Source organism: Uloborus diversus, chromosome 1 (assembly GCF_026930045.1).
Source record: "Uloborus diversus isolate 005 chromosome 1, Udiv.v.3.1, whole genome shotgun sequence".
NCBI classification, from domain to species: domain Eukaryota; kingdom Metazoa; phylum Arthropoda; class Arachnida; order Araneae; family Uloboridae; genus Uloborus; species Uloborus diversus.
In genome coordinates, this window is record NC_072731.1 from 180,465,983 (window position 1) to 180,493,332 (window position 27,350).

Below are 27,350 nucleotides of genomic sequence, written 5' to 3' on the forward strand. Positions count from 1 at the left end.
CAAAATTGAACGGAAAATTGTTCAAATCAAAAAAGATATTTTACATACAAGTTTTTCATCAAATGCTTTTTCCTACAAAGTTTGTTTGAAGCAAATTCCCCTCACAGTTCGGAATTGCCTTACATTTCCCCGTAAGAGCTAATGTTGAGTTTTTTTGAACTGTTCAAAATTGAACAAAAATTGGTTCAAATCAGAAAGTGAAATATAAGAATGAGGTGTCCTCGCCGAGATCTTTCAAACAAAAAAAAGTTTGTTCGAATCAGACTATTCATTCAAAAGTTATTAGGGGGGGGGGGGGACAGACAGACAGACAGACCGACAGACATTTTTCCCCATCTCAATACCCTACTTTCCATTTTTTAATTTTTCGATATTTATTTATTTATTTTATTTATTTTTGACTTTTTTTGTTTTTTTGCGATATTTTTAAGATGCATTAAGCCTTCTTTCATGCTTTTTTTCTTCTTTTTCTGACTTTTACTGGAAAAGTAGGATAAAAACTGAGCGTATGTATCTATGTATGTATCTATGTCCAAGTTACTTCTCCCGAACGCCAGTGAACTGACCATCGAACCAGGTATCGATTGATTTGTAACTTTCCCGTCTTTTTCTTTGGCTATTTAACATAATCCTCCGATAATTATTAGGATATATCAATTAAAAAATATTAATTATGATACTTAGATTTCGACATAAAATCCATATTTTTCGAAGGCTTTCCTCCATTCAAATTATTATTCAGTGCTTCATCTCAACTTTCCGTAACAATCCATCCATCCACTATCCATCCATCCATCCACTTCCATCCATCCATCCACTATAATATTAAAATCTGTTCGCGTCTGTCTGTCTGTCTGTCTGAAGATCTATCTTCTCTAGAACCACTGCGAATCGGGAGTCAAACGAGATACCGATCAATTCGAAATTTTCCAAAGAAAACAATAGGACTAATCTCGTAATTGTGCGACTTTAATTAGAGGAGATATTAATTAAAACGTTAATTAACATAACGTTATTCGGGAATTTTATTTCTTTCCTGTTGCCATTTTGCATTTGCATGAGTAAGTAAAATTCTAATAATTGTTTTAAAAGAGGTTTTTTCGGCTGCTGTCCGAATCTTAAAACAACGTTTCCATCTAGAATTTCATTTTAAATTAGTTTAAAATTGGTTGTTCTATTCGGATATAGCCTTTATTTTATCGTCTGTCCTTTTTTTATTTTTTACATTTAACGTTCTTAACTCTTTTGAACATATGAAAGTTGTTTCTTTAGCTATGTTTATTGATTGTAGTGTAAGTTTATCATTCACCGGCCTCATATTTTGGTACATTTAGGATGTGCGACTAATTATGTTTATTTTGTTGGACATGGGTGAGTTTTCGAATTATAATAACTCTCTTTTTCCTTCCTGTTTCTATTTTTGAAATACAGTTTGTATCGTTAAAAGAACATGTTAAATTAGGACTGTTTGGATTTCTTTAAGTGAAACAGAGTTGAACAAAAATATTGTTTTTAAGGATTTTAACTAAAGCTTAATTCGAATCTGATGACTTGGTATTAAATTAATGCTGATTGGTATTTATTAAGTTTTGGTGCTTTAGTTTCACGTAAGCAACCAAAAAGTATGTGCCATTTTATGTAAAAAGCTGATCGTAATTGTACAAACAAATGTTTCAGATATAGTCTTTCAGATTTAATTCAGTTTAAAGTGAGACAGATTATAATTGATAATGCATATATTTTCATCTTTTGTGCTAATTGAAAATACTCTTAACTTGCATTATTGATAACTATGATTAACTTTAAGGAGATTTTTGCCAAAAATATGCTCTACTGGTGTTTTGCAAACCTTGCATTACGCGTATTTATTTACTCCTTAGCGCTTTAGAAACTGATGTCAGAGTAATACAAAAACATCAATTGGACATCTCTTTTATTTTTTAAGTAGCCCGTGCAACGCCGGGCACGCAGCTAATGCTTTGATTAAAATTTGTAGCGTGAAGCAAATCATTGAGACAAAAGATCTTTTGCCTTTTTTTTTTCTCGAATATGAGCAAGTAAAATTCTGGATTTTGTTTTAAAGGCTTTTCCTGTAAACGGGGGATTTAAAATGTTTCCTTCTTGCTTATTTTTCCGCAAACTGCCGCAGAAATTTACTGATTTTTTTTTTTTGTTCAAGCTTGATTGTTGAGCATGCGTCACTTAACATAAATTTTATTTTCGAGGTAGATCGTGCAAATCCGGGTGACGCAGCTAGTGTAAGAGAACACGGTAACGGGATGCGAGGGCAATAAATTTTGTGTCAAAAAAAATCGTAATATGCTCTTTGGATTGCTACCTGCTTTGATTCTTTTGTGTTATCACACTATTCTTATGGTTGTCTGGTAGGAAGAGGTAGGTGAGGATTTAAATCAAGATATTACTAGATACAAATATCGTTGAGACACCGACATACCATACGTGGGTTTTCAAAAATCTCACTGTAAAGTCGGTTGAACTAGCAAAGATCAAAGCAATAAAATTTGGTATTAAATTGTGCTTGGACGTGGACATTTAGTAAAAGATCTTCGAGATTTCATTAACACAACATGTTTGTGAAACCTTTTAATCGTAAAAACCACAATACTTCTAATTAATTTAAAAAAATTTTTCCCCAAAATTGAAGAAGAGTATTTGAAGAATACTCTCGTTTGTAAATAATGAAAGTTTTGCGCGATTAGAAGACACCATCTAAAACTCTTTAAAAAATTTCTTATGCAGTAGTGGCATTTGCATCGGCAAAAGTTAAGCGATCCAAAGGGGGACATTGTTAAGCTTTGATGGTTTTTCATACCTTCTTGGTTAGTTATATTTGGCTGACCTTTTTTTTTTATTGAATTTTACACTTACTTGTAGCACAGATCAATTGCTTCTTCTTTTCTTTTTTTTTGTAAAGTAAAATTTAGCCATTTTAAAATATAATATCAGAACAGTAGCTTGTGAGCCACTTTAGAGCATAGTGTTCCAAAGGTGAACCATGTGTTAAAATCACTAACAAATTCGGAAAAAAACATTATCGGTTAACTATTTTTACTTCCAGAAGTTTAATAAAATGTTAAATTGAAAGAAAAAATAATAACACAGTTACGAGCAATATAAACAAAATAAAGGTTTTTAAATCCGAAGCTGTCATGGCATCACTTGTTCTGAAACTATCTTTAAAAAAGGATAGCAGAAAAATATGTAACGTAAAAAATTATGATACAAGTAAGCACCGAAAGTTACTTTTCTGCATTAGTTTGCACATTTTTTCTTCAAGTAGAAACCTTTGGAGCATACATACGATCACCATTTTCATAACATTAAATTATTATTAATCTGCTAAATTTATTAAAATTAAAGTGAATTAAAAGGAATGGGGGTAGCTAAAGAGAAAGAAATAATACCTCAGAAACTGTACCATAAATCACAGCACTAAAAATTTCAAACGCATGTAAATTGTAATATATTCTTACCTAAAATTTAGAACTATTCCTCCTCAAATGCGGAATTATTGTTTTCCCTGCAGCAGAATTTTTTTCTGCCATCTACGAATTCAAAAATGGTCTGAAAGATAAACAGACATTAGATAAATCAATTAACCATCACCGAAAAATGCTTAAAACTGAGATAATAATTTTATAAACTACAAGTTCATGCGACCTGTGAATTATATCTCATACATAGGGGAGGGTGGCCCAAAGCGAATAGGCCTTCGTATGCCCCCTCATGATGTGTTAGCGGCGACGAATATGTTTGTCGTGTTTACCCGAACACCCCCGAGTTATTATCAGTCCCAGCGAAGCAGCAGTGAAGCGGCATGGCGGAACCAGGCTTAAAATTAAAAAAAATGATATATTAAAAAAAAAACGTTTTGTAACTTGTAATTAGTCGAATACCAGCTTTTTTTTTTTTTTTCTTTTTTGTCAATAATATTAACTTATTCTGACACTATCCACCTATAAACTACGATGGTCATTCCGTTTTTCTTTCTTTTTTTTTGAATGATTAATTTAAGGGTATAATTATTGAAATAAAAAACGTGCCTTTGGGCAAAGCGGGTCGGGCACTGCGGATATAGGATTTAATCATATATTTACTCAAAACTTCTCGACTCGCGTGCTGACTTAGATTCTCTCTTTCAATGGGATAAGTATAACTTTAAAAAGTTATTTTTTAGGATGGCAATTAATTCGTCTATTAATTGACTTAGTTATTTCTTTATGTTTTATATACAAATGTACTGACTTTAAATTGGATAAGTACAACTGTGTAATATATTTTTTTATATAATGGCAGGTAGCTAGTCAACTATTTTAATCATTTATAACTTCATATTTGACTGGAAAATGTTCCAAACCATTTGTTAAGCTTACCCGCTTTGGGCTTAATGGTAGGGCAAAGCGGGTTTTTCACATGCTTGTTAAGTTTGATAATAAATAAATATTGGGTTAGAAATCATGCAAAAACCACTTTTTATTTTGAAGTTAAAGAACTCTGGTAGGAAATAAAACCGAACTTGTTGTGATTAAAATCTAAAAACTACAATTTTCGAGCGTTCTTCGAAAACCTACCCGCTTTGGGTCACCCTCCCCTATGCTACAAATCTTCGTTCGCTGAAATTTAAGATTTTTTATTCTTTAAAAATTAGTTTTTTATTCTTTTCCAACTATGCAATAGTCAGCAGACTTTCTTAAGAATCTGCGACGGAGGTCGCAGCGTCGCACTATTTCTGTTACAGGGCTGTAAATAATGATGACTGATCAAGGTAATCGCTTCAAATTCAGCTTTTTGCTTTGCATTCACATATCGTGCTCTGAAAGTCCGCCTTTATGCGAAAAAAAAAAAAATAAAAGAAAATTAATTCTAATTTTCAGAGGTGTTCTGCCTGAGGAATACTGGCCATCTTCAGCTCAACTACCATACATCAACTCTATAAAAAGTTAAAAAAAAAAAAAAAATCTGAAAAAAGAGAAACTTGAAATAATAAGTATTAAAAAATAACGACAAAAGTAAATGAGGTGAAACTTATTTTTTTTTTTTTCAAATTCAAACCCGTTTTGCTATCCGTCATTCAGAAGATATTATCCGATTTCTATAATTTTCAACATTTAGCTTTCCTCAATCGCAACTTTTCCGCAGGATAGTGACTCGAAAATAAAAATTTTGTTTCTTCGCATTACTTTATTACACAAGCTAATATTGAGCTATCGCCCATGTTTCTTAAGCAACTAGTTCGTCTTTAGAACTATTGTCAAACTATCTGATGATAACGGATCCTTAAAAATGGGCACCTTAAAATTTTTGAAAGAATCTATTAATTTTCAGAACTTTGCACAATGAAGATGGGCGTATTGCCAGACCCTTCATTTGGGGGACCCTTCATTTGAGGGGTAAATTTATTTGACTCTGAAAAATTAAATGATTTTTGTATAAGTTGCTGCAGGTTTTGTTGTTTTAAATATAATTTGCATTAACTATATACCCACGCCCCCGGAAGAAAACAAAGAGACGGCCCTGGCTACATCTGCCCTCAAGTAGCCGAATTTGTTCAAATACCTTACTATTGCACTAAGTATTTCACCTCTTTGAGAACAACCTTTCACAATTTTACGCATTCACCAACGCATCAATAAATGTTCCCTCAATACAATGGCCGAAAACGAAAGGGGAATGAATTGTTAGGTAGGAAAAAGAAAAATTCAGAACGTGGAAGCTGTAATAGGAAATCCATTCCCACGCATTTACTTCGTTCATAGTAAAAGCTGTCATTGTATCGGATTTTCCTAACCCTCGTAATCGCCAAAAAAGGCGAGAAATTTATATTAATTGCAATCCGTCTTTTGCGTGTCTGTCGATCAACCTGTTGAGTATTATAGGGAGGAAAGGACTCGTTTAACCGGTTGCGGGGAAATCTAAAAAGTGTTTCATTATAATTTAAAGATTTATGTTGGTGGGTCATTAACGACGTTGCTCGATCCAGGCAGAAGATGATTAAAAGGGGGGAAAATACTTTCGTTGCGTCTCGTATTAGTTTCGTTATTTATTTTTCTACCTACAACATTTCTCGCTTCTTTTTTGCATAATTGGAGAAATTTACACTTCAAAATGAAATTGCATTTATTTAAAATGAAAATTAAAAAAGAATTTTTATATTAAATTAGTTTTTACTATAGAGAGTGAAAATTTATACTGAAAAACTGAGGACACATTAAGAAAATTTACCAAATTATGAAGCGGTTTATCGACAGTTATTTTTATGCAGCTCCATAGAGCAGCATTATTTACTAAGATCGAAAAGCACAAATCTGCTTCTGATTACTGCACCTGTAGCTTTAGTAACGTTAAATATAATGAATGAATTATTTGAAAATTTTAATACATAGTTTTCAAATATTGATTATTTTCAAATATATTTTTCTTTAAAATATTGTTACTGAAAATTTTGCACTGATAGTGCATATGTTTCCTTTTCTGAAAGCAGTAAAAATAAATAAATAAATAAATAAAAGAGTAGGGAACTAAACAAAATTCTGCATTTTTTTTCTGTGGCTCCATGGAGTTTAATTTAGCAGGAACAAAAAGTGCTTTTCATTACTTCACCTGCATCTTTAATGTAAGAGACAAATACATAAACAAAATTCGATTTTTAACAAAAATATTAAAATAATAAATGAATTGCTTAAAAGTTACAATTTTCAAGTTCAAATAATAGTTTTCATGTATAATAATTAGTGTAATTGAAAAAATTGCACTGACAGTGCAAACTTCTCCTTTTCTGAAAGCAGTTTTTTAAAAAAATGCGGAATTACAAAAGATTTGTTTATCTGATACAATTATTTGCAATAAATCCAATTTTTCAAGAGCTAGGTTTAAATCTATAGCACTAAAGGTAGCACAATGAATAGATTCCTATAATTATGAGCAAAGTTTAATAAGAAGAAACTAAATGACTATGTCAAGATGAGTATGTTGGGGAAAATGTTTTAAAAAAGTATTTTATCATCAATAGGCTAGACATTAATGATTATTTTTCAATGCAGCAGATATCTTAAATACTGAAATATCACTGTCAAGAGCATTTTCAGAGAGGAAAAAAAAAAAAAACTTTAAAAAGTAATTTTTACAACTGGTCAGACTTTAGAAATTTTTTTAAATGCAGATGATTTTTGAAACGATTATTCAGTTTCTCTTCAACTAAAAAATTGCGCTCTGATTTTGTTGATCTGGTGTCCATTCGTTGACATCAATACGACAGTTTAAAATAAGGTTAAGAAGAAAGAGTAGAAGCAGTGTATATGTTCTATATTTCTCTCAGACAGCCAAGGCATCCTCTTGTCAGTTTTGTCACCACCCTCCTCCCCCCCCCCCAAAAAAAAAGAAAAAGGAGAAAAAGAAAAAAAAAGGGGGGGGGGAGACGGAATTCAAAACTGCTTACTCGAAAACAAGTAACTTTATTATAAGTGCCACAAAAAATAGAACAGAAAAATTCACTTCATCTTTACGCTTTCGCTTTTTCGGAGTTTTCTCCCCCTTTTTCTTTCTTCCTTTCCTTTTTTTTCTTCCTCACTTGTTTACTTACTTTTTTTTTTCGTGTCAGTGTCGCCGGGGCCCCCTAAGGCCCGGGCTCCAAGTTTCTGACTAGGCAGACATGGCCTCTCGTCGGGCCTGATTTCTTTAGACCAAATATCATTCATTAGTCGTCACGCAAATATCTAATGAATACTGTCTTCTCTTTGTTCTCTCGAAAAATATCACTATTTTCACTGCATTCTTCATTACTATTTGCTTAATTAAGTTTTTTTTCAGTTTTAACTAACTTTTCAAACTACTTTTTGCCATGACATAATGTATTTCACAGTATATTATTAAAAACTTCATTCGCATCATTATTTCAACTTTTTTCTTTCCATTTGTCTTTTTCGCTTCCACTGTGTACATCCCGGTGAAATCATTCTGCTCCTCACCATAGGGTCCTTAGTTATCGAGATTGTTCTCCATTAATCAATAAAGGAGTGTAGGTTTCCACTTCTTAAGTTCATTCTGCAACCGTTTTAGCCAGGGGTACACATCCCCCGCAAAAGCGATGGCGCACCCCCCTCAAAACTCACAAACTATTCCTCCTAAACTTCTTTCAAGTCTCCCTCCCCCCACAAATTTCAATGGCGCAGTCTGCTCCATGAATCACCTCGTATGCAGGAAATGAAAAACTGGGGAAATTACTTAATCATTAGCAAACTGTAGTAACTGTTTCGTTCGTTGCCACTTTATCGTTTTTTTTTTTTTTTACTCTGAGTGCTAAACGATACCTATTTTCTGAAATAATTTCTTGAAATTAAAACATCTTATTGCATTTATTTAATGCTAGTAATGTATTTTTGATACATTAGTTTTTAAAGACGAATCTATTTTTGTGGGAAAATTAGACCATTACTTAATTCCTTTTAGGTGATTAAATTATTTTCACTTAATCATGCCTGAAAAGTCATTAAATTATTTTCTGATGTGGTGATTGAAAGACTATTTTAAACCGCAGATTTTTTTTTTTTTTTTTTTCCATTTAGACGCCCTGTTGCCGGTGACTGGTATTCATTTTTCCTTTTGCTGAAGAATCTATGCATTATATCCTTTTAAAAGAATCACGTACTTATTTTTATTTTCTCGTTCTCTAATGTGTGAAAAGAGGAGATTGAATAATACTTTTAGTAAGTGGATCCAGCAAGAACGCCTTCTACCAACTTTGCTTCTGACAGTTTTGAAAACATGAAGATCATATATCTCCAGCATACGTCATCTTTGGGTGATGGTTATAAGCTTGTTTTATCTAAAAACATGACTTTAGAAAGAAAACCTGTTGGGATGGAATTTCAAAAAATTAACCGGTTTCAGAAAGTGGGGAACAATACCTATGTGAAAAAAAATAAAAAAATAAACAAAATCCTATGCATTCATTTGGTAGAGTACCTATGCTGTCAGCGTCAGTCCGTATGTATGTACTTTTGCGATTTTCACCGATTCAAAAGGATTGCAATATCTTATTCTACAGTAATATTTATTCCTTTCAACTTTTTTTACTCTCCCCCTCCCGTAAGTCGTCAATTAAATTTTTCTTTTGTGTAGATAAATCTTCTGAATAAAATGCGAAGGGCGGGAAAACGATTATAAAAAAACTACGCACTTCGATTACCCTTCATACCCTTATTAGCCGCTCATTACCTTTTAAAATTATTATTTTAAATGAAATATATCAGCTGATATGTGCGGTACAAAATGTCAGTTTTTTTGTGTGGAATGTTTAGGGGTTTAATACGTTGGAATAAGTTCCCTATTTTCTGTGACAAAGATTATGTAAATTGCTCTACAATAATTTAATAACTGCGTCAATGTCCTACGTAAGTTCACATGAGACAAAAATAGCTCAGAATAAGCTCCGATTCTTATGTACAGTTTAAATTAAGTCAATTGTTCTACAATTAATAATTTAACCACTTCCCGCTTGTTCTCGTCAAAATCGCGGGCTAAACTTTGCTTCATATTTTTCGTGTCCGTTATGTTTCCGGGCTAAAGCATATCAAGTTCAAGCGAAAAAAAAAAAACATCCAAAAATCAAAAGTGAATGCGTATGTTGTACAAACGCCTTTATTTATGTAGTTTTCTTGTAAAAAAAATAATAAAATGTGAACGTATTCGTGAAAATAATAAGATCGCTAAACTTTAAATGATGGGGTTGTTTCCTTCAGTTAAAAGTACTACTTTTAGTCACTAAAATTGATAGAATGAACAGAAAAAAAAAATGGGGCGAGAAAAAATTTTATTTTCCTAAAGCTTAATTTTTAATTAATTTTTTAAAATGTCTGATTTTGAAAATAAGGCGTGGTCTTTATGATGTACTTTGGCGCATCTGGCTACCGCGTTTCCACGTTATGATTATCCAGAAGCGAACTAAACATTGCGTTCTACGCTTGCTATCAACCATATCGTTGCCAACACATGTGAGTAAAGACGCGAATTAAATATCGTGCTCTGTAAAAATGGATTTCATCAGATCATTTCATCAGCGTTGAGCATTTGACGCAATGGGATTGTTTCCAAAATTTTCAAAGTATTTTTTTTTACTGAAAGAGCATGCTCAAAAACATAAGATGTGACCATTTTTTAAGTAATTTCACTAAGTTTAATATTTTTTTAAAAAATCCTTAAATCGTAGCGCTTTATTCTTTACGGCTTCTGCCGATGACATCACAAATGATGAAATGCCATTCAGTGTTGCCATTCACAGCGCAAAATATTTGTAACTCGTATCTTTACTCACGTGTAATGGTTGATAGCAATCGTAGAGCGCAATATTTAATTCGCTTCTTGATTATCATAACGTGGAAACGTGGTAGTATAGTGGTAGAAAGATGCGGCAAAGTGCATCATTTGTGACGTCATCAAGACCACGCATTGTTTGAAAAATCGGACTTTTTAATTAATTGTTTTAATTAACAGTTTTTTTTTAATTAATTTTTTTTAAATTAATTTAAAAAAAACTGTTGGGGAAAATGAAAGTATTTTCGAGGTCCATGTTTTTCTTTTTTTGCTCATTCTTTCCATTTTAATCACTAAGAGTGCGTTCGACGAGCACGACCGAGAGCGACCGGTTAGTTAATCACGTGACAACCAATGATCACGTGCTCCAATCAACCAATCAACTGCTTAGAATAGTAACCGCTGCAGTAACCGTTTGATCATAGAACGACGCGGTTAGTAACTGGTTACTTACCGGTCGACCGGTGAGGTTCGTCGAACGCAACCTAAAAGTAGTACTTTTGACTGAAGGAAACCACCCCATTATATTAAAGTTACACTTATACATAAAAGCTGGCAACATTGTTTTTTTTTTCAACCATTTTGTTTTAGCTCAAGAAATAATTGCCTGAATGTGTCAAGGTCAACTTTTTTTTTTAGGAAAGCATTCCAAAGTTTACACTATCCGTTAAATACAACTGAAAATAATCCGAAGTATAATGTTAAAGTATAGACAGTCTTAAATAATTGAGACATATTTTTAGTAAATAGCCACTGATTGTTAAGAGCCATTGTCTGTAAGAATCAGGCAGTTTAGGGCATTTGTGATTGTTGACATTTTTAATTTTCTTTATTTTTGCAAATGTTGTTCCTTATCATGAATGTAATGTTTGTGCAAAATATGAGCTTTGTCTGCTTTACCGTTTTTGGGAAATTAATTTTTTAAATTTAGGGGGCGTGGCACATTTTTGCGTGTTTTTCAAATTTGCAGATTTTAAAGTTCTTGTTGCTTGAAGCGCCCCTATAATGACATGGATTTTTAAATTCTATACTATTATATGGTCTTCTTAGATACTATTACAGCTGTCAAATCGGTGTCACTACGAGGGCGACGGCCACGAACTCCGTTTAAAAATGACCGAAAATAAATTTTTTTACTACATTCAATGCCAATTTTCTCAAAGCGCCTTTATGATGGCACCAACGTTTTTACATCAATTCCTAGCTACACTTGCATACATCAAAAATATGTAATAAAATTGGTGTCACTACAAGGGCGCCAGAAGATATTGGAACTTTTATGTGATACATTTCACAAAAAGGCAAATGTTTAAAATCTAACCACTACTCTCGCCCTCATAGCAGAGATCTGAAACTAATTAAGTTTGATAACCAACATGTTCGCCTAACATATGAAATAAAAAAATCGGTGTCACTCTTATTACTTTTGGAAATGTAATCATTCGAAATTAGTATGTTATGGAGTTATTTAAAAAAAGACTTTTCTAATTCCAATGGCTTTTTGCATGGTTTGTTTTAAATTTTAATATAAAATTACAGTAGTGACACCTAAAATAATATGTTGCTAATGCTTTTTATAAAAGAAAGCTTTATAAAAAGCATTAGAAACACAGTAAATCGATTTAGGTACAGATGGACGTATTGTGTAATGTGCATTATGGCTAAAATAGTCTTACTATATTTTTTCAACCATACTAATTTTTTATCTGTTATCTATAATAAAAATGCAACTATTTATAACATAATGTCTTAAATAGTGATGAACATATTTGACAGCTGTAATAGTATCTAAGAAGACCATATAATAGTATAGAATTTAAAAATCCATGTCATTATAAGGTCACTTAAAGCAACAAGAACTTTAAAATCTGCAAATTTGAAAAACACGCAAAAATGTGCCGCGCCCCCTAAATTAAAAAAAATAATTTCCCAAAAACGATAAGGCAGACAAAGCTCATATTTTCCACAAACATTACATTCATGATAAGGAACAACATTTGCAAAAATTAAGAAAATTAAAAATTTCAACAATCACAACCTGCCTGATCCTTACAGACAATGGCTCTTAATAATAGAACACGTATGCTTGTAAAAATCGCATATTAGGGATACTTGATTCCTTCGTTTAGAGGGATACATGATCCCAGGGATCAAGTCTCTATATGACAATATAAACACAATGAAAACAATATAAATGTTGTTTACTTAGTTGACATGAACTTTAAACATTCAAAACCATGTTAACATAATAAAATTTATCACAGTATGAGTGATAGATTAAATCAATTACTGCAGTTAATATACCAAACAATTAAATAATTAGTTCGCACTTGTAACATACAGAACACCTCAAACATCTAAACATAAATTAACTCGACTGATAAATTGTGTTCTGATCAGCCAAATGAGCTTGAACAAATTGAAAAATTTTCTGAAATCTTGGTTTGAAAGGGAAAAAAAATGATTTTGCTACAGTTAGATTTACAACAAAAAAGTAAGCTGCCCATTATGTAGACCCATTAGTGGATAGAATGCTAAGTTGGATTTCTAGAGTTTGAAATAAGTTCTCTAAAGCGAAAAGGTAACATGCTTAATTAATTTATTTTTGCAGAAAAATTGACAAAAGTGTAGTAAATAAGAATGAATGTGTTAAGTGGCATGCATCCAGATGGGTTGAGCTGAACTTTAAGAGCTACAACAAACGAATTGGTTGCATTTGACTTTTCAGGTTTTGAAAACATAAGAAAGGCTTTTTTTAGCCTACTTTTCCAGTAAAAGTCGCAGAACGACGAAAAAAGCAAGAAAGAAGGCTTAATGTATCTTGAAAACATTACAAAAAACAAAAAAAAAAAAAAAAAAATAAATAAATAAATAAATAAAAGTAGAAAAATTAAAAATTGGAAAGTAGGGTATTGAGATGGGGAAAAATGTCTGTCGGTCTGTCCCCCCTAATAACTTTTGAGTTGATTTTTTGATTTGAACTATTTTTTGTTCAATTTTGAACAGTTCAAAAAAACTACGGGGAAATTCAAGGCAATTCCGAACTGTGAGGCGAATTTGCTTCAAACTTTGTTGGAAAAAGTTTTTGATGAAACACTTGTATATATAAAATATCTTTTTTGATTTGAACAATTTTCCGTTCAATTTTGAACGGTTCAAATCCCTTAACAGGGAAACTACAGCCCCCCCCCCCAATCAATCTGCATTGACTTTCAGTTTCCCGCCTACAGGGAAACTGAAAGTCAATGCAGATTTTGTACTTGAAGGCGGATTTACTTCAAATAAATTTTGTTGGAAATAGTTCTTGACGACAAACTCCAGACTCCGAGAATTTAGGGGCACCTTACTCCGACTCCTGTGCCCGACAATTAGTCGAACTCCGACTCCCCGACTTCGACTCTGACTTCGTAGCTTTGGCAAAAATTTATACACGGAGGACAAATGAGACTTCGATTCTTGGATATTCGAATCCGACTTCTTTATCCCAAAATGAGATTGACTCCGACTCAGCAGCTATGGTTTTAACTGTGAAATAATTATTGTTAATATGACTTGTTTTTATTTTCAAGCTAAAGTTTTAATTTAGGTATTCAGTTTTCGGCGGATAAACTCGAAGTCATTTATGTTTCTACATAAAGATATGCGCAAACTATTTTTTTTGACAGTGAAAATTATTTCTTTAAGTTGATATATTATTGCTTTTATTTATTTTGGTAAGTGCATTAATTCATTTAAAAATTCTTTTTGGCAACAGGGGAAAAAGAAACGATTTTTTTTTGATATGATGTATTTATTTTATGAGCTCATTTATTTTATTTATTATTTTTTCGTTTTGAAAGCTGTTTTTAATTAAGAGAAAGAATTTTATTTATTTTTTAAGAATTTTTTTTAATGGAAAAAAGTGTATTCGCAACTCCAACGAACTATAGGGGGCACTGAAGTCACTGTCTAATGGCGGACTTAAAAACTAAAACGCACATGGTAACGAAGAAAATGCTAAAAGTGTTGTGATTTTTGTTCGTACGTATGATTTTTTCGCTTTATTCTTTTTAAATTAATTTTCAAAGTCTTGTGGATATTCTGGCTCACGTAGAAAGAAATGAGAATTCAAGAAGCATTACTAAACGTCAAAGATTAATGCAAACTACGTAGTTCGTAGTTCTAAGCAGCTATTTCCACGATGTTGAATTCGATATTTATCAGTTCTTGATAAAACTAAATAATAATTGTGACCTGACAAGAATAACAATTAATGCTAGAAAATTCAATATGACATTACAAATTGTTATCGAAAGAAGTTTTTTTTTTGCCTTGCTTGGCTAGCGGTTATTGTTTTCCATTTGTAGCTGAGTTATTTCTCTCGAATTCCCGAATCGGTTAATTTAACAATTTTCTGTTTCGATTTTTCTAATTTCTGAGTTAAGATTTAATTGTGTCATGTTATGCAAATCATCAACAAAATTCTCACGGATATATGGTGGTAGTTTTCTTTTCAGTTGATTGACCATTATTTCTTTTCACTTATCGAATTTTGTAATCTTACTACCATTTTATTCCACTCATGATAAAAATTAAAAATGGTTTAACTAAAAACGCGAAATCTCGCCAAGGCTACTTTGCTCGCACTATACTAAAACTATAACCCTAAACAAATTTGGCGAAACCTTTCAGCTGAGAATAAAAGGAATAAAGTAAATTCTTTCTCGGTTATTCATTTTGTTCTACGATAATATATTCAAGAAAATATTTTGCATACTGTCCATTCCAACTAAATGCTGCTGTAAAATATGGTAAGTTTAATTAATTTAAGATTAAAAAAACCCCCATATTCTTATAAATTCATACAAAACAATAAAAAATTTTACCTTGTATAACGTTATCCAAGTTTGTTAATCCAGAATTTTCGCTTTCACCAATTATTAAGGAAATAATGAAAACTAACATTATTTTGAGAAGCTCGAGAATACTACTAAGGGACGAATTAATTTCTGTAGCTGAAAGCAAACTAAGACACATCGATTGCGTTAATAAATACTCAGAACAAACTGCCTGTGTTTACGTCAACAGACACACGTGGAACGCAACGTGGCAATGTTTTAGTTTCATTTGCAGTTTTGTAAATCACCTCAAGGTAGCGTATTCGAGCGCTGGAGTTCCGAATTAGCTGCTTTGTTTAAAAGGTGCTGCTATTTTATTTGTACGTTTATTTATTTATTTTTTTACGCATCTAATTTTTTAGATGAGTGAGGTATGTTTTATTCCTAGAAATCAGCTTAAAATATTTAAAAAATATGCTTGAAACAATTTGCGATTTTAGCTATTTTTGAGAATATTGATCAGGTTCTAGAAAGTAGTAAGGGTATACGGGAAGTAGGCTCGTTTAGTTCTAGACGGAACTTCTTGTTCATAAATACACTGATACTTACATTGTTCTTCCCTCTTTTTAAAAATTAATTCAATTTATAGAACTCTTAATTTTATTATTGCAAGACAAGGTGTTTGCAAATAAGATGATTTTCATGCTTGCCATCCTATTTTTTTATTTGTTGTAATTTTAGTTTCATTACGCTACTTTAAAAAAATGGTTAATTTTATTTATAAAATATAGTATTGTTCACAACAGTACTGGATAATAAGTAACTGATCAAAAGCATCTTAAGTTCATGAAAGCTGTGTACATTTTTTTACAAATGTCGAATGAAATTTGAAACTATGTTATTTTGTGTTCACATTATTATAATCTAATAAAGGAAATTGGAAATGGTGTTAATTTTTAGAAACATTAGGTAGAAAACTAAAATCCAAAAATAAATTACCGATCTAATGAAAAGTCTGTATTTTCCAAGTGGGATCAAGTATCCCCCATGAAGGGATCATGTATCCCTTGATGTGGGAATACATGATCCCTTTATGAAATTTTTGAAAAAAATTATTTTACCAAACTATCTGCTTAATTTCAGTTAAAAAATATGTCAGATAGAGGAAAAAATTACCTTTGTTAACGTATATTTAAAAAAAAGATAATTGCTGCAGAGAAAAAAAATTGAGAACTAAAGGGTGGATCAAGTATCCCAAGTCTCCCCCATTGGTGAACAATTCATAGAACTTCCTCTGAAAAATTCAGCCGAAAACTCATTCGTAGCAAGCAAAAATAGAAATATTCCATTAAAATTTTAACGTGAAATGCCAACGGAAAAGAATAGTTTAAAAGAAAAAAATAATAAGCAGGGGATAAAAGAAAGGGTGATGAACCGACTTGAGTGAGGCCCATGCGAGGTTATGAATCTCGTTCCTATGAAAAACCAGCTCCAATTTTAGTGAGTCTTTTTCTGGCTAGAAAAGAAAAACATTTTGAGTAATGAGAGGCTGCAAACGCCTTTTGGGGTTATTATCTGCAATGCGCTGTTTGTATTCCAGTCTGCTTTTCTTTAATAGATCAGTGAGATGCCGGGCGATGTATGTCACTGTTTCCCAATATACTACATTACAGATGAAGCCAATGTTTTTCTCGCAAAATGGCGGTATTTCTATGGATTAAGTTTTGAATTTCGTGTAGGTTTCTTTGATGATAAGGTACATTTCAGAGTATATTTAATTGTAAAATATGAAATGAGTTCGAAAAATAAATACATGTGTTTTCAAGTTTACCTTTACACAAACGGGTTTTAAACTGACACGAGAGTCGATCCACAAGTAAGGTTCCCATCAATTTTACCAATCTACAGCACTGTCTATTCTTATTGAAATTTACATCGTTGGAAAGAAAAAAATGTTTCTCTATTTTTATACATCATCGGCATGTTTTTCTTTGCATTATTATCGACGGTGCCTTAACTTCTGTATCGAGTGTCACAAAATTCCACGCCAGAGAGTTACATGATAGTCAACAAACCACTCCGTTCTTGATCGCAGTCCGGAACTCGAGTCTAGTGATTACCACTTGTTTCCTAAGTTTGAAGAACACTTTGATGGTGAACGTTTCCGGAGCGACGACGAAGGTAAAAAAGGAGTTAAACGCTTCTTCAACAGGTTGGCGGTGGTGGCCCACCACCAGTTTTACTGGAGAAAGAAAGTTTCACTTAATTATGTGGCAGTTCTCCAAAAGGTGAATTTCAAATACACTCTTTACTTAACTTCTGTCGTTGTGTTTTTTTTTCAATGAACTATTGCATAAAATAGAAGAAAAATGAGCTCCCAAATATCTTTTTTTTTTTTTTTTAAATTGAAACTAACTTACCACTGCAAAAGGTCTTTAATGCTTATTCCAAATTTCCAAAAGGGTTCGCTAGGGAAAAAAGGACTGGAACTGCTCGATTAACGAAGTCGGCAGTACTCATTTCAATGAAATGGCTAATGGTCCGTTCACTTTTTTGTTCTGCCTGGAAAACAAAACATTTGTTTAAAACTTTTTTAAAGGTTTGAAAAAAAAAATATCTAAAATAAGTGAAAAAAGCAGCATTATGTATTTATTCAAAGCAATGGGGTTGTTTCCGAAATTTTAAAAGTTTTTTTTCTAAGAGAGCATGCTTAAAAACATGAGATTTCACCATTTTTTTAAAAAATAATTTGACAAAGTTTATATTATTTAACAAAAATTTTAATGAGCACGCAGATTGAAATTCATCTTTTACTCTTTTGCACATGGCATCACAAGTTATGAAATGGCATCCACTGATGCCATTAGCGCACAGCGCAAATTATCATAACCTGGCAACGCGGTTGACAACAAAGAGTAAACACTTAGCGCAGCAATAGAGTAGCACGCCAAAGTACATCACTTGTACGTTATAAAGACCACGCCTTATTTCCAAAATCTGACATTAAAAAACTAAATAAAAAAAAACTTACGGAAAGAAAGTTTTTTTCATGCTCCATGTTTTTGCTTATTCTATCAATTTCAGTGACTAAATGTAGTACTTTTGACTGAAGGAAACAACTCCATTGCCATTTTCATGCATTAGCGTCAAAAAAGGCTATGCGTAGGTCAGTGGTCTCCAGTGGTGTAGCTACACTTTCTGCCGCCAGGGGTGGTTCCTTAATTTGTCGCCCTTTTGATGAGAAATAGCTAATACATGAAAGAGTCAAAAGTATTTAAAGTAAAAATAAGAACATAGTTAGGAAGAACGAAAACATCTGTTTTCTTCATGTTTTTCTTGCAGAAGGGGGGGGGGGGGAGAGTTCAGGGCCTGAACGAAAAATTCCAAAAGTTAAGCCATATTTGCAATTTTAGTAACGCTAACAGAAAAGAGGATTAAAGTTCCCTCTAGATTAATATTGGGGGGAAAAAACAGTCTTGGGCTTTCTTTGGTGCCGTTAACGGGTGAGAATTTAAGAAAATTTTCCGAAAATGAAGTGCTAAAAAAAGCAATTGTTCATTTTAGGTTTGCGTCATTGGGGGAAAACAAAAAAAAAAAAAAGCTTCGCGAACTTCCTTCAGAAATTCTAAAGACCAAATTCTGAGCCAGCTTGTGACATTAGGTGACTGCGTGGAATACTTGGAGCCTCTTCCTAAGAATTTTTCTAAAGTTGAAGTTCAAAAACCCATTTTTATACGATTTTTTTGAAGATATTGGATGAAATGAGGGTTTTAAAGTTTGGAGTTGATGTCCTAAGCAAATTTTGAAACGCAAGTTTAGGGTTTCTTTGGTTTCTCAAAGGGAGTTATGACTCCCTTTTGGATCCGTGTTTGAGCGGTTTAAGTTATCCCTTAATGTTGGCAAACTCAGAAGTTGCCGCCCAGGTTACGAGCAATGCTTACTAAGATCTGGTGCTGCTATTACCAAATTTGAATGATTATCTTCTTTACTGATAGAAGATAAGATAAAGAGGTCCTATACATTCGATTAACCATACTGTGATTCATGAGAAGGAAAAGTTGTGCATCGAGAATCATTATTTTAATGTAAATGTAAAAGGCTTTGCCTAGACATTTTATTGATTAAAAACTGTTCATTCAAATGAATGACTAAATGTGAAACTCATTGTTTAAAGGAATTTTGTTTATATAAAACAGTAATATTAACAGCAAATATTATTTGAGTTCTGAATAAGTGCTTTTATAAAGTGTACATAAAATTCATTCAGTCTTGCTGAAAATTTTGCAATCAAAGACCGATCAAAGCAATCGTTGAAATAGATAATGATATCCTGAAGTTGAGAAATAAACTGTCCTCCATTTGAGATTTTTCTCCTTTTACTCTTGCTGTCACTTTCCTTTAAAAAAGTTTTTTTTTAATAAGGTGGCTTCCAAGGAACTTTCTTACCATTAAGTGATAGATTCATCATGTAACGAAAGGTTATGAAATTTATTGTTTCCTCCCCTATAGTAAACCTTTACAGTGAAAAAAAAGCCCCTTAGGTTCCTTGATCACTGCTGACTCACTCAGTCTGTAGATTCAGACGAAGGGAGAGAAAAAACAAAGAATCATGCGAAGATGTCCACAAGAAAAATATATGTTTTGAAAAATACTATTTTTCAATCACTATTTAATAGTGATTTTATTATCATAGTCGTACCAAAACTTTACAATTCAAATACTTCCTCCTTTTTCTTTTGCTTCCAGTAATAGATGAAAAGTATGATTTCTTTATTGGGACATTGAGTTTTTTCGCATCAAAAGTGGGAAATTTTCGCCCCCCAAAAAATGCCGCCCTGGGTGGACCGCCCACTCCACCCCACCCAAGCTACACCCATTGGTGGTTTCCACTTTTGATCCTGTGCCCATCTTTTTACTTCCTTTTATAAAAAAGGAAATATTGTATTCGCGAAAAAATTCACTCAAAAATCGGCCTTAATTTTCATTTTGTTCGATACCGAATGAGTATTGATTTTTTTTCCAACCAGTCCACACGTGGATACATGCGTAAGAACGTATATACACCTGAAGAATCCATTTTGATGATCCCCGTGATAATTACAACGAGTCACGTTCGCCACGTCAAGCGGACACACGTTTTCCGAACAGGGGGAAGCATTCATACATTCGAACGCGCGTCAAGTACATGTCGACACTCTCATCCAATAGTGAGAGCGCGCTCATCTCGTGGAGACCAATGAAATGCGACTCCCAACTCTACGGACGTCAGAGTCGTCAGATATCTGGCTTCTAGGCACGTTGACGGGTACCGCAACTGTCATGGCAACGCCGGTCGAAAACTGGTTTTAGGGAGAAAAGTATATGTCGGTGACGGACGTGCGGACGCAATGTGAATGTCGCATATATCTCGCACAACTCAAGAACGGTATGTCCCAGAAAGTTGAAATTTGGCTCATAGACTCCAAGTGGGGTCTAGTTGTGCACTTTCTCTTTTGGTTGCATTCGGATGCTCCAAAGGGGAACTTTTACACCTTTTTGCGGTAAAATCATTGTTAATTTCAATGTTAACTCAAGCGGTGCTATAATTTGGCAAACACTTGGCAATATATCGCCAAGTTTTTGATCGCCAAGTTTCGTCACCAACTTGGCGAAAAAATTGACGATTTTTTTTTTAAAATTTTAAATGTCTGGTTTTAATTCGGTCAATGTTGGTGATAAAGAGTCAACCACTGAATCACATTAAAATTGCCAATAATGGGGAAATAAATCTGTGTAAAACGTTTTTTTGCTTCGGTTCGCAAAAAACTGGGAGTGAAAATAATTAGTGTTTCCTTTTTCACTCCAAGGCACTATTGTCGTAAAAGGAAGTCATGTGATGCACACACATCGGCTCGTTTCAGTGGCGGCTCGTGGGAGGCCCGGACCCCTTCACTTTTTTTCAGATAAAAATTTATAACTTTTTAACTGATCCCCCGCTCTTTTTTTTTTTGTGCTTATGCTTGAAATAAAAAGATTGTGCCATATTTTCCTGCGTATAATCCGCAAATTATCTGTTAAAAAAGTGTAAAATTAATGAGTTGTGGATTATACGCTGCTGCGGATTATCTGTGTGTGTGTTTTTTCTCAACAACAACGCATTGAACTTCAATATTTACACAGGACATCGCCGAAAACTTTTTTTTGCTTGTATGTTGCTTATTTTACATAACTTGGATGTTCTTCTTCCGCGATCTAGGCTATGTAAAATAAACAACATACAGTAAAGGAAGAAGCCTTCTTTTGCACAAGATTAGACCATTTGCTTCTTTTTTAACTCTTTCTTCAAGCGCGACATTGTCGCGCTTGAAGAATCATTAAAAAATAATGATTTCGCGACAATGTCACGAAATCATTATTTTTTATATAACTTCGGATACACCTTAAAACCTCAAAAGTTATTGCTTTTACACGTTTTTAATTTAGTGGCTAAAATTGAATGTTCAATCAAAAGTTCATGTCTGTGCATCGTATCATCCGTGGATTATACGAAGATTTATTTTATTTTTTTCAGGCCAATTTTAGGATTTTAATTTTGAAAAGAATTCCAGGGGAGACCTTCAGAACCCCTTCCCGTAAAAATCTTCAAAGTCTGTTTACAATTGCGTTTTTGGACCTGCAATTTCGAAAAATTGGAGGGGGAGGAATACTTAATTTCTATTTATTTCTCAAAAAAAAAAAAAAAAAAAAAAAAGGAAGAAAAAACGATCGGGGAGAGTCTTGGAGCTCCCTCCCTTACCCCTAACGTCAATAAATATGACACAACCCGCTTCAATATCTACAAATTACTGCGGAGTCCCTTGTACTGTTCTTTCCCTAACAGCACCAGACCGTCTAAAATTGCGTTTTTAAAACTACAAGTTTCAAAATTGAGAGATTTGATGAGCAAATCAAATAAACCAAAATTATTAGGTTTTTTTTGCTATTGTCCCCCCCCCCTCCCCTTAAAAATTATTTCCTCGTTGCGCCACTGTTGTGTTGTATGTAGTATGGGTGTGCATATATAGTTACAAGATTAATTTTTTAATCAAAAATGTCCTCCCAATGTTACACAGAGATTTGTGCTCGTGTAGTTTTAAAGAAAATGTTACAAGTTATCAATAATTTGAAGAAAAGAAAAAGAGTTCGATATTTTTCTTCTTTTTCTATATAAAAGTTCTGAATCTGGCCCAGTGGCGCCGACAGATTCATATGCAAAAGGATCCGCATGTAAATCGCTGTTTTTTTTTTTCTTTTTTTTTAACTGGTTTCTTAATTTTATTTTTATTTCTTTTAAATTTGGTTTTGCTATTTTTATTTTATTCATTTTAAAGCGGATACTGAAATGCATTTTCATCTTTGTTAAAGTTAATTATTTTATAATTTTTACATATTTCTCTGATCACAATATTTCTTGCAAGTTTTCTAATTTGGCCTTGCTTAAAATAAAATTAATTTTACTCATTGAAAATAATTAGTTATTAAAAGATTAAAAATAATATTACTATTAAAAATATTGGATTTATATTCCTTTCAAAAATTTATTTTGAAAAGCCAGTGCATGAAAGTGCCTCCCTTGCAGCCCCTTATCGGAGGCTTATTGCAGCGCCGGAACACGTACTGGACATGAACGTGAGAGTGAGATTAATCATTTTCGTGATGTATTTTGTAGCTTTTCCCATTCTGTTTAGTTAAATTTTATTTTTGAAAGTCAATGATTGAAAGTGCACCCACCTGCAGTCATGGACAAAAACATGATATTAATATCTTTCGTGATTCACTTAGTATTTTGTAGTTTGTCTTGTGTTTAATATGAATTTAGTTTTATTTATTAAACACAAATAATTATTTTAAGAATGTTTAAATATTAAACAATTTTTTTTAATCTTTCTTTTTTTTTTTCAAATAATAGGGTGGGGTGGGGGGGGGGTGGGGGTTAGTGCGCCAATGATCCTGCCCCCTCACTTTTTCAAGGCACGAACCGCCACTGGCTCGTTTTATAAAGAAATTGTTCGTCCCGTCCCCGCCATTTAATTTTCGTAATGATCCAATTTCATAAATGCTTCTTCGAAGTTACAATTCATTTAAGGACTTAATAAAAAAACCATTCCATGATAATTTAAAATTTAGTAATATTTTGTTAAAATTATCATATTGCAATATGAGCATTAATAATTTTATTACTTACAATGACTCACACAAAATTACCGAAAAATAAATATTTAAAATACAACATGAGTAAAATATTAGTACAACATTAATGCGATGAATGTGCATACATTTGAAACACGAATTTTCTCAAACCGTGGTGTGATTGAAAAAATATCAATTTTTTTAGGGTGAGCGCTCAAAGATGAATGCTGCAGTTAATTATTTTCTCACACCGATGTCATTTTTTTTTCTAAATATGTTTGTAGCATTATGTCGATATCAGAGCGTGCCCCTCCCCTTAAAATTATTCTACGCCTCCCTAGGGAGGAGCACCTCACAGGCAGGGGTAGACTGGGTCCCCCAAGAAGGCACCAATCTTGACTCCCAAAAGGCGCAAAGCAAAAAAGGCGTACAAGTTCGAAAGTGCAAAAAAAAAAAAAAAAAAAAAAAAAAAAAAGGAGGGGGAGCGTACAGGTTTGAAAGAGCATGAAAAAAAAACAAAACAAGACGCACATGCTCGAGGGCGAAAATCAAAATCGAAGGAGCTCAGGTTTGAAGGTGCAAAAGAAGAAAAAATCACAAGCGTGTAGGGTAAAAAAAAACGGAAGTGCTTAGAGCATTTGAGGGTCCCGCATTTGAGGGCGCATCGGCCCGCGGGCCGATGGGTAGGCGGGTCAATCCACCCTTGCTCACAGGTTGGAAATCACTGGACTTCGTACATAATACTTGCATATATAATTATGATGACATACACATATTTTTACACACCTACACACCCATACACCACACAGACACACCGGATTGCAAAAAAATTTTGATTCAAGATGTCAAAAATTCAAATTTTATTTTTATCTTTTTTTTTCGCAGCAAAAATTTCTTTAGTAGCGTTGAGCGATTTTTGGTAGGGGGGAAACTTACAGGATGTTCGCGTCACTTCAACATGCTCGTGAAGTACACTGGCCTCAAAAAGTTAAGGTACAACACGTTTTAAGAAACTTTTTTTAGTCACACTGACCTGCATGTGTTCTCTGGAGGAACTCTCAGTGGTCTATGATATGGGGAGGAGATCCTTGATCCATATTTCCGCCCATATGCTAGTGCCATTGGTAAAGACTTGATTCTGAGTGATGATAATCCACGACCTCACTGAGCTGGGATTGTTGAGGAGTATCTTGAGAATCATGGTTTGAAACGAATGGAATGGCCAGCTCGATCTCCAGACCTGAATCCGATCGAACATCTTGGGACTATGTTGGCAGACAGGTTGCTGCTTTGAATCCTCCTCCAAGTCCTTTACTTGAGCTGGAACAAGGCTTACTCTGTGTCTGATTTTGCTTCATATTCCGGTGTCCAACAACTTAATAAACAGCATGGAAAATCGATGCCGCCAATGCATTCAAGCTAGGGAGGGAAACATTCCTTATTAGAACCCAAATTTTGTATTGTTTCTATGACATTTCACTACATAATACTGTGATGTTCTGTTTCTTCAAGAATGGACTTCTCCGCAAATATTGCTCTTTTTGCTACAAATCCTTTTTGCAACACATCTATACCAATTTCTATGACGCATTCAATAAAAAAAACTACTTAATGCACATATCCTCCAATTTTTTTCTTTCTACATTCATTCATTTGAAAGTAAGATGCAAAAAACAGTTTGTACCTTAACTTTTTGAGGTCAGAGTACTACACTCGCGACAAAATATATATATATATTGGTATAGAGGTCTGTATTTATTGGGTAAAATTTTGTGGTTTTGCGCCACATTCCACTGCTGTAGTAGCACTAAATTGATATTGTTCTCTTGAAAAGTTTATTTTGAGTGTACTGTGCATTGCTTTAATTCGATAGTTCGACAGGTTTTCGATAATCATTATTTGAAATGTCTAATGACCGCAAATTAAGTGCTACAAAATATAAAACGGCGTGTAGCTTTTGCACGATACTTAAGTTAATTCCATTCTAGCATATTTCTTGCTTACTTCAGTTTTAATAAGACTGTTATATTTTTTTAGAACGGAATGAAATGATTGAAAGTTTTAAATAGAACAAGTATTGTTGAACTTCACGATGACAACAGGGCTAACAATGAAAGTACAGTTCATTAAAATCTATAAAAACTAATACGGGGTATAAATATTGATATTTTGCATTGAGCTAGTGCATCCCAACATATACTTGATTAATTAAAATAACTGTTCTATTTAATAGAACAGTTATTCCATTATTTTAAGTTTTCACTTCTGTTTATGTCGACATTTCTTATCCCGCCCCCCTCGCAAATGTAGTTTTTTAAAAATCCTTTCTGGTAAGATAATTCAATTCCAACAACGTAGCCCATTGGATGATTCAATTGTGCTGACTCAGGACCAGCGATTTCATAGTTGTAATGCGATTCTGAGTATCAAGCCGACCACCTGCGCCTAAATAAATGACACTTAGACAGCGCTGATGAAAGTATTTCGACATATGAACTTCACTTAGCCGCTGTCACAGGAAATTGCACGTTTTCTATGCACGAGGCACTTATGGAATATGATGAGACATAAAATTGAATCCATTAACTTAAAAAGTTAAAAAAAAATTAACTTGTAATACATGTTTTAGCATGATCATAAGTATGCATTAGCACATAGAACGTGAAAAATGGCATTAAAGAAATAACTGTTGTTTTTATAACGGTGCCGTTCCGTTGCTATTTTTGCGGATACTTTATGCAAAAAAATTATTTGAGATTGTGTGAAATTATTTCTAATAGTTGAGATGAAAACAATAGCACAATCAAAAAAGTAAATAAATCAAAATAAATAAAACACAGAATATATATGTGTTTAGACCGGGTCACGCCAAGCCTGACCGGCGCCGTCGTGCTAATGTCTTGTAAGCGCCTCTATTCTCTGGCATTCAGGGAAAATATAGTTAACACTTAGAGGGAGGTATTGTAGACAAATATAAAATGAAAAAAAAATACATTTGACATTTAATTTATACAAAAAATAATGCATAAATATTAATTTTGGAATATGGTGTACGTTTTTACTTCATATCTCGGAATTATTTCGAGTTCAGCAGCTCCTCTGTTACGCTAATGCGTTTTGGAAAAGGAAAATATTTTAAATATCAAAGTGTTAACGAGACTTTGAATATCTATTTAATCTCGAAGTGATGCATAATTAATAAAACTTTTATGCCTGTTAAAACATGACAGCAGGAGCAGTGGTGCAACTAGAAAATAATTTTAGGGAGGCACATTGAAAAAAAATCTTTTAAAAAGAAGGGTCCAGGAGTTCTCCCTGGAAATTTTTTTTAAACTTGTAGCATTAAAAACGCAGTTTTAAACGGTCTTTGGTGGTGTTATGGAAAAAAAAAAGTGTAAGGGCGCTACGCGGAAATTTGTGGAAGTTGAAGCCTTAAAACGCGATTATAGGCCATATTTATTTATTTTTTATTTATTTTATTTTTTTGAGAAATACAGTGGCTCACAAAAGTGTTCGTACACCTACGACTTTCAATGAAATAGGCCATTATCCATTGGTTAGAATGAATATTTCGGAACAGGTATTTTATTGTAATATAAGATCAATGATTTACTATTTTTAACAAAACTACATGAAAATTTTTAATGAAACATTAAAACAAAATTTTTTAAAAATCAAAAAACAAAAATTGCCGGAAATTTTATCTCATAAAAGTCTTCGTACACTTTGAAAAAATGTCAAAAAGTTAGTAAATAATCTAACTTTTTACAAAGTTATTATTTAGTAGAACATCATGCAGCATCAACAACAGCTTTTAAACGTCTGGAAATAGATTTCATTGTTTTTTCTTTTTTTCTTGTACAATTTCTGAGTAAGTGTTCAGCCGCACTTCGAGTCTTACTGTTCCTAGTTCGTTTCAATGGTGTATTTTCGTAATCTAGCTACCAGATCTCCAAATATGTTCCATTAAGTTTAAATCTAGCGATTGAGGAGATATTTCTAAGCTTAAGGACAAATTTTGAGGACCCAAACGCAAGCGTGTGCTTCTTATCGTTA